Below are 10,040 nucleotides of genomic sequence, written 5' to 3'. Positions count from 1 at the left end.
TGTCTCCCGCGGCATTCCCTCTAACAACTGGCGCCCGAAAACAGGGACCTGATCCGAGCCTAAGGCGAGAGGGGTGCTGCGTTGGAGTTCGGGTCCTGCGGCTGGAAGGACGGCGAAAATAAAGAGAAGAGGCGAAACGCTCTTCTCCGCGCCCTGAGTGACCGTAGAAGTGGGCTCAGCCGATACGTGCTGCCGAAGCCTGAAGGAGCCAGCAACGGTACCGACGTAATCATGGAAAGGCAAGCAGCATATGATTTATTTAGTGCTTCTCTTATAAAAAGGCAGATTAGGGGGATTGACTTAGATAAGGATCTCCCCTCGATATTGCATCATGCTGAGTCTTACGGCTTTTTCGTTAACCCCCATAGTGTTCATAAACTTTCAGAATGGAGAAGATATAGAGATAAGTTGTGGGAATTAGTGTTAGATGAGGATAAACCGGGCAAGAAAATGAGTAAACTTTGGAGAGTGGTTGATAACGAATTGTTAATGTGTCAGGCAGAAAAGAGGGCGGTGGAAGTGATACGGACAGCTCTGGAGAAAAATAAGGAATGTAAACCCTCGCTTCTCTCCAGTGAGCCAAACCCTCCGGTTCTCACAAATTTTCCCATTCCCATCTCTGCTTCTGAAATGCCTGTACCTCCCATAGACACTAGTAGCATTGAGGTGCTGGAAATTGAGATCCAAATTGCTTTATGGCAACGGGACTGGGATCCCAAATTCACTTTTTGTGAACGGGAATCAGGTAGAACGGAGCGGGCGCGGGGCCAGACAGAGCGGGGCCGGCCAGCACCGAGCCGGAGGCGAGCCCGGGGCGGAGCGGACATCAGCCGAGAGACGGAAGGCTCCTTGCTGCCGAGCAGCAGCGCAAGGGGGGAGAGGGGCGTTCCTGGGGCTCAGCCGCGCTGGAGCCGGAGCAGGCGGGGCGCGGCCGTGGCGGGGGTGTCTCTTCTCCCATCCACAAGGTGACACAACAAGGACGGGAGCGAGGCGGCGCCGCCCCTCATCGCCCCGCAGCGCCCAGCAATGGCGGCGGAGATGGCGGCACAGTCCTGGTTGCCATGGCAGCGACAACGCCGAGAGCAGCAGCGCCGCCGGTGGCGGGATCGCAACACTACAGCAAAAATTTCAACAGCATCTTCCCAATTTCTTACAAGAGTCAGAGACGTAATGAAAAAGTACAGCAGTACCGAGTGTTTTCCAAGATACCAAGAAGGATGAACATTATGTGAATCGATGTTATTTCAAATATGATATAGATAAAAATCACTGTATAAAGATAGAAATGTTAGTAATGATTTAATTACCAAAAATGTCTCTGCAAACAAAGAGTTGAGAAAATGTCACCTGATGGAATTTTAGTATTGAGTTTGTAATCTCTGTCTTTGGGTTTTTATAGATAATAATATAAGTAATAGTGATTTTTAAGTTTTATAGATAATACGATAAATAGTGATTGTTAAGTTTTTGTAAGTAATGATAAGTAGTGATTGTTGCTAATGTTATATGAGTGCTTTAAAAGGATTTGCTTAAACTATTTTAAACATTTCTTGTTAATAAGTTAATCATAAAATGTGAGTTGTCTGATTTTTGTGATAAGAATTATTATTAAGGTATTAAGGTATTAAGGTGTTGTTATAGTATTTACAGTCAGTTTTCATATGTTTTATTGTCTCTTTAGGTGATTGATTACAAAATGTTTTTTCAGGATCCTGTGTTTTTGAATTTTTAACTACTCATGTGTTTTCTTTATCCAATCTTTTATGCAGCTGCAATTAATCTTCCTTTAAAAATTCATTGTCCAAATTTTAGTTCAAGATTTCAGACTTCAAATTTTCAGATTTCTGAAGAAAGGGTTTGTTGTATTTAGAGAATTTTTGTCTTGAAAGAGATTTTAGACAGGTTCAATTATTTGATAGTTTGATAAAGTTTTAATAATAAGGTTTTTTACTAATAACTGTTATTTCTAGGACTTTTGTTTTATAATGTGTTAAAACATATCCTCCAATTAGAGTTTGAGCTCTGGCCAAGCTCTGGCTCTACGTGGATGGTGTGATTGACCCATTCAAGTCCTTTTGGCTTGACAATTTGACCATATAAGGCAGCTGAGCCTCAAAGGGAGTTTTGGAGAGACATGATCCGGACATGTTTTATCCAAATCTCTGTTGTTTTAAGGTTTATCAGCTGCTGCAGACTCTGGGATGACAATTTGATAGTATAGCACTTGGTAACTGTGATTTTATATGTAATATTAATTGTGTATTATCTGATTAATTTTTATTTGTTGTTAGTTTCTTTACTATATGCATTGTTTTGTTCTTGATGTTTTTTCATGTTTATTATAAAGATGTTGATATTTCCATTTCTTCATGCAAATTTTAAGAAACAGAATTGAGAGAGGACCCTCCAGTCCCTGTGGGGGGTGTTGAGTTTGTTTGTGTTTTAGCAGGTGCAGAATCTGGATAGATTTCAGTGAAGAATGTTAAACTTATCAATTTCAAGAGAACACTAATCTCTCCACAAGTAAATCAGAGGATGCACAGCAAAAGTGGATTGTGCAAAGATTTGTGTTTCACCCACAGAAGATTGTAGACTTTGGGTTTTTTCATAGGTGTGTTTTTAATTATGTTATAGACTTTTTTTACTAAGTTTTAATGAGTTTTAGTAATGCCTGTGATTTTTCTGTTCATTTTACCATTGCTTTTCAATGGCAAAAAAAAGAGGGACAATCAATTAGATAATCAAAAGCATAACATTAAGTTTATCATAAATATAGTTTGTATTTAGAATTAAGTTTGTTCCTTTCATGTTAAACAGAACAATCAAAAACAGGAGAAATATGAAGTGGGGTGCACTTCTGTAATACTAACCTCATTTTTCACCCCACGAGTTGCTTCAGTGCAAGCTCTCACACAATTAAAAATCCTAGCCTACTAGACAGAAAAATAAATTAATATTTCATCTAAAATGTTAAGTGAGCTTGCCACAAATATAGGTAGTATCTGTCATGCAGTTCTGCAAAACAGAGCAGCTGCCACTAATTTACTTCTTCTAGCCCAAAGTCATAGTTGTGAAGAATTTGAAGGAGTGTGCTGTATGAACTTATCTGATCACTCTACATCCATCCATAAGCAAATACGAAAATTGACCGAGCTAACTCAACAGTTGAAGGTGGAGGACGGATTGGGCTTGGAAGGCTGGCTAAAAAAATTAAAAATCAAACCATAGTTGAGGGACATCATCAAATATAGCATAATAGTTCTAAGCATAATTGTGGTACTTTTGCTTGTTTTGCCCTGTGTGTTTACTTGCTTGCAAGGCTTGATGCAGCAGCTTTTGCAGAAAATGTTGAATGCACACCTTCTTGTCCAAAAGGAAAACGGGGGAGATGAAGAGAGCTTGACAGAGGAATGGTTGAACGACAAGGGACATGATACTGTAAAATTAATCCAAATAGGGAGGGCTACGTGACTGCTGCAAAGTTCGCATGGCCCTGAAGAATAGATGATGTGCAGAAAGCAGGATATTGAAATTGCTTAGTATGTAGAAGTAGATAGAGAAGAACAAAGGAGTACTAAGCTGTTCTAACTGCAAGGCCAGCCGGACAGGCATGTATCGATCATAAAGATACTTTTAAGATAATAGTACAAGTCACATAGCAACCAATCATGAGCTTGGCTTTTGCAATATGTATGAGCTAATTAACGAACATATATAAACTATGTAATCTGTCACAATAAACTGAGACTTGATGATCATGATATCATGAGTCTTGTCTCCCGCGGCATTTTCCTCTAACACATCTTAAATACAGTATCTTCTTTACTAGTCATTCTTTTTGTTAATTACTTTTCAGCAATTTGCTGCTCCCCCCCTGTCAGCCAACAGTGAATGGAGAGGAAGTGATAGAAGTCTTTTCCTAAACCTCTCTCCAGGAATTTACATTCATATCCATTAAAGTTAAGCAAATACACTAACATTTAAAAGGGTTTCAACTGTTTAAGCTAGCAGACACCCTAGACTCCAGTGGTTTCATTCCCCATAGTAAACACATAGCAACTCAAAGGTTACCACCCTCATTACAGAATCACAGAAACATCCAGGTGGAAAAGACCTCCAAGATCAAGTCCAACTCTTGACCAATCACCACCATGTCAACTAGACCATAGCAGTAAGTGCCACATCCAGTCATTTCTTCAACATCTCCATGGATGGTGACTCCACCATCTTCCTGGGCAGTCCATTCCAATGTTTAACAATCCTTTCTGTGAAGGAATTCCGTCTGATGTCCCCTACTCTAGCATAGCTTGAGACTATATCCTTTCATCCTCTCACTAGCAGCTGATCAATCCAGCCTGTCTAGATCCCTCTGCAGCATTGGGGAAAAAAAATAAAACCCCCACACACACCAAAAAAAAAACCCCCACCAAACCACATAAAAGAAAAATAATGACATCTTCATAAAACTTTGTTATGCTCAAATTAAAGCAACCGAAAACTCATTAACTGTTCTCAGCAATCACAGTTCACACGCTCTTAAAAATAACAAGACCCAAACCAGAACAAAGATAGGACATTATGAGCTATAAACACATTGCTTTTAATTAGCCCAGATAGAGGAGCATAACAACCCCACTATTTCACCTCATTCCTGATGCAGCTCCAGTGGCAGACACGTTTACACCCTGCCTACCCTGCTGAGCAACCCTCTGGCACCAGCACAGCCATGGCAAGCAGGGCAACACACTTGGATTCAGGTACTCAGCTGGACACTGATACACAGCTGAACACATGGACCTGGAGAAATACAGGTGACCTGCAGCTACTTCCCCTGTCATAATTTTTACGGTGTTCACAAATTATACCCCACAACAACCATTTAACTCCCAGCTCTTTTTGCAACAATTCAGAGCAATGGCTCTGTTTCAGGATTCCCTTGGAAGCACTACATGCAGCAGCTGCTACTCTGATATACTTGCTCCTGGAGAAAACTGCCACTAGTCCCTTTGCCTTGTGCTTCCCTTGGGTTTTCCACATGCTGGGCTGGAGCACAGCTCTCTAGCCAGCATACTCAGCATTTCAGAAAAGCAGCAGCACCCAGTGCAGGTTCAAAAAGGCAAACAAGAACAACAGAGCTCCACACCAACCACAGTGGCAGAGGCTCTCCAGGTTCCCTACCTCACGGTTTCCGGCAACACTACTTTTTTACCTCCTCCTCAGCTCAAATCTACACAGAAGTCCAAAGCAGTTCAACCTCCTCTCCAAGGTCTTCTATTGTGATGGAGATTCCATTCACATTCTTTTCAAAGCCTGGTGTTCTGCTTTCTCAAAAGCCTTCAGGTAGCAAAGTCTCTCTTTGGCTCACATTTAATCCCAACAGAAGCATGAGCAGCGGTAAGACGCCAGTAAAACCCAGGAGGAACCATCTGTTAAGAGTCCTTCTTTAATCCATTCATGATGCATCTCCATCAAATTTTTTTTAAGTTTTACAGCAGGTTGTTTCCTGGCCCTGCAAAAAGCCTCACTCAATTCTGCTAGAGAAGCAGTGAAGTCAATTACCACAGCTAATGGCTTCATGCACCACCTGGGCTGGGGCATGGTCTGGCACATGCTGCCCTCCACAGCACTGGGAGGCTCTTCTGTCAGGGTGCTGGTCCCACCTGCAGCCCCCACTACAGCACAGATGCAGGGGCTTACCTCATCTTGCTGACACATCCCCCCATGGTAAGTCTTTTGTGTGCCCTACCCAAGTCTTCCCCACACAATAGGGGATCTTTTATGCTACTCTCTTTTAATTTTTTATAGCATGTGCTTCAAATCCATGTGGGTCTACCAGAAATCAGAAGGTAGGCATGACAAGCTGTAGTCATATACCTATTCTATTTGCCCTTTTCCACTTTATATAAAGCATCAGCAGTTTTCCCCTTTTTCTTTTCCCAAGACATCATTCCCTACATTACAAAGCCCTGCCTTTTCAGTATTCCTGCCCCCAATTCCTCCAGCTGACTCTTCCTTCCTCCTCTCGGTAGCACACTGCCAGGCCCAAGCTTCTCCTTCTCTTCATTATTTAGTTTCTCAAGAGCTGGCAGCCTCATTTTCAGCCATAGGATCATTTAGGATGGAAAGGACCTCTAAGATTGTCAAGCCTAACCATTCACCTAACACTGCCAGGTTCACCACTAAACCAATTCCCTCACAACAGCACCAGCAGGTGCTGTGCCATTCCCTTCCCATATTGACATTTCATCTTCTTCCCATCCTTGTACCCAGTGCTGGGGTCTTCACCTTTCAGACTCTGGCTTGAGCCACATTATGACTCCTGTTTATACAGTGATTCTCAGATGATCAACTGAGCAGGCTTCGTCCTCCTTTGCCCTTAGTGAAGACTGAACAGTACCCAGAGGAGCTAGTGCCTTCCACATGTTCCCATCCTTGACTGAGTTTTTTTAAAAAACTGATTATTCTTGTTTAAAGTATAAAACTACAACGTTTTGTAATTTTGAAAAGGAAGTCTGTTCACCATACAAGGGGAAAGCTCTCTTTGAACCATCTTTCACTTCACAAGCTAGAAATCACAGTATGACCATGACATTAATTGCAGCATTAAGTGTAGAATTCAATTAATGTAAATAAAAGTAATTACAATAATTATTGCTTCTGTGGTGCAATTATATTACTAATTGTACCCTCTCAAATTATGATCACCCTGACTTGCATTTCTGGTATCAGCTATGTCTTTATATACTCCCTGCCTTCCTTCCCCTTCAAAGGGAGAAAGACCAAGAAATTTCTTTCCTCGCATACAGCATTCCATCACCTGCCAGCAGTCTAACCAAGCTCACCTGCTACTGCAGATATACTAATCTTAGTTAGGTTTAGTTGTTCAGGAGACAAATAGAGTAGATAGAGCTGGGGACAAAGCAGAAATTGTGGCTCACAGAGTGCCTTCTACCATGTAGTTATGGATCAATTCTTTCTACCAATACCAGTATTTTCAAGTTTCTTGTAAACCACAAACTGAGATGCAGTATCACTTTGAAAATACAGAAGAATAATGTTTCCTGAACCCTCTAGGCTGGAACTCTGCAGGTATTTCACACCCACACAGCACAAGTAATTACCAGTCAAATGTGGTTACAGCTTCAATTATTGCTCTATAACGATGTTTGTACCTATGTTTGTGTCTAAATCATGAGGCAAATATGCTCTGGAGAGGAAATCACAGTCATTGGTACACCAGTTGCCTGAAGCAAACAGTTACACATCTACCCTTGCTAGGAAGCCACTTTCTTTCCAGAGGAAATAAGAGTGGACACAGAAGATGAGAGGGTGGAGAAAGGATGCTGTTTACGTGGGTGACATCCCAACACAGCACCAAGATGTATCTGGACACCAACAGAGCTGACAGCTAAGAAGTACTCTGAATGTGCACTGCTGAGATCTACCTTATAAATAGACTGATACCTCTCTATTGTGAGCTTTCTCCCCAGCATGGCTAAGGAAACAGGATGTTAGTCAAGAAGTGAAGCTGCAACCCAGCAGCAAGTGATCAAAAAGTCTTCAAGAACTGATGCCATATAAAGCATTGTAGAGAGCACAGGGAACTAGTGTAACATGATGGTGTTCTAAGTGCCAGTGATGCCTAGAGAGGCTACCTGGAACAGAGGCTAGACAGTATTAAAAGAATTAAGTAGGTATTTATTAAAAGGCCTTTGAAGGATACACCTTGGGCAGTACAGGAGCCTGGCCATGGCTCTACCCAAGCTGGATGCAAGATGGATGACCAGTCATGAGTTTTCTCACTTTTACAAGTTTTGGTCCATTTACATATTGGGGTCAATTGTGCAATTACAGCTTCAGGTTATGAAGTCACATCCTCCCAGATTGCTCTCCTCAATTTGTTTTTGTTTTCACTTTTGGGCCCAAAGCTGCAACAGTGCCCTTGGTTCTCAGGCTGGAAAAGGATTGTTTTGTCTAACTAAACTGTGAAGAGATCTTGCTAACACTTTATATAATAAAGTTCAGAGTGACACACTAAGGCAGTACAGATTCAAAAAAATATGAAAGCTAAAATTTAAGGCATCACCAAGGGTTATCATTTTTCAGATGAAATGTAAAATGCAGGTTCCTCTTGCTGTGACCATTGTTAGCTTTTCAAACATCAGAAGCTTTATTTTCAGTGCAGCAAAAGAGAGCAAAAGATCCTTATATCATCCATTTTTACTGTTTGGTGAAATTGTTTCATACTACCTTGTAGCTGCATTCTATGATTAAAAATATATAAGGGTGCACCCCTTCATGGAAGTGCACCATCACTGTGTTGCAAACAGCTACTCTGATTTCATTGCAGAGTAGAGCTTTCTTATTAGGATTGACTGCCTTATCAGCATGGCTGTCCTTCTTCCTGCACACACTGTGAAAATGAACACACACTGCTGGCTTTATCCAAGCTTGTACAGATCTCTCCCAGCACAACCCTTCACGGTGTGGCACGGACAACCCATTCCACCCCTCAAGGAAAAAGTCACATACACTGCAAGCCCAACTGTACCATGTAGATTCCTAAGCTCACAAAACAATCTTGGCAGAAGCCAGTTCAAATATAAATATTGTGTGTATGGTCATATTTAGGAGTCACTCTATGCTAACTCCATACCCAAAGCTCTCCCTGAAGCAGAGAAGAAATCTTTTACAAATACTTGAGTGAACAAGGCCCTTTGCTGCTGTCAAAGGAAGTAATTAATTTAAGCTGCTATGTGATTTTTCTTTATGGTAAGACAAGCAACCACAGGATTTGCTATGACTGGAAGAGCAATAAAAATAATAATTAGAAAAGGAGTAATTTTTATGGATTTATCTTTTTGAAAAATAAAAAAGGGTCAGGGAAGGGAAGTTCATCTAATTCCTTGCCAATTCATAAAATCTGTGTCTTTGATTTCTCTAATATACCAATTAAATTAAATTAAATTAAAACTCTACTGAAAGAGGACAATTCCTCTGTTGCCACAGAAAATATGTTCTTTGATACATCACCATTCATCATGACTGAAGAGTTTTTATGCACTTGGGTCTCCTGTTTGTAAAAGGAGTTTTAAAATCACATAATAGTTTCTAATGAACACTTACCTATTTGAAATCACTACTAAGATTTTCTTAAGCAAAAGGGCGTCTGCATTATTTTACTAATAGCTTATTTTAAAATGGTCAAGACCTTTCTGTAGAAGTTACAGAAAATAAGTAGAGGAAAAGAGACACTGTGATAAACCTTACTAGAGCTAACTAATTTCAGTATATGAAAACCTGAGAAATAATTTCAAATTCTTCTTAGCATCACATACAAATAGGATTCTCTCAAAGAGAAATGTTTTAAAGTAAGTTTTCATTTGCAAGTCATTGCAAGAACAAAAAAAAAATTACAAATCAGTGACACAGCAGTAATTTTTTTATTGTCTTACAGAAACAACTTGGAAAATTTTTACCTTTCTCCATTCAGTTTTTTATTGTTGTATTTACTGTGAGACAAGCACTTTATTAGCTTTTACCCATGAACTGGAAAAGTGCATTTTAGTGCAGTTTATGTATCCTTTAGGCCAATGCCATCAAAGCCATTTTGTGTTCTCTAGCTAACTAAATCTGCTTGACTCATATTATCTTGTTTCATGTTTCTTCTAATTAGATTGGCTTTTTCACTCTTCAGCACTAGAGGAATGCCTGCTGCACATCATCTTCTCAAGAACCAGCCCAGCCAGAGACAACTGCTGCTGTTTCTCCAACTGACTAAGGCTAGCTGGATAGAAATAAATTTTCTTCTTGTCCACTACTGTTCTACATAAGGAAATATCTGGTATAATAGCTAAATGCTTTTATTGAAGAGGATTACTAGTGATTATTATTTTAATTTTAATAACTCATGCATTACCAAGAAAAACTCCACAAAACACCACGCGACTAATTTTGGCAACTTCATGCATCTGATTGTGACATAAAGGACCAAAGAAAGCCAGAAAGCAGTAGGAAATTAACAACTATTCATGGAGGAA

This window comes from Lonchura striata, chromosome 4 (assembly GCF_050655825.1).
Source record: "Lonchura striata isolate lonStrDom1 chromosome 4, ASM5065582v1, whole genome shotgun sequence".
Lineage (NCBI taxonomy): Eukaryota > Metazoa > Chordata > Aves > Passeriformes > Estrildidae > Lonchura > Lonchura striata.
This window is presented reverse-complemented; position numbering follows the sequence as displayed.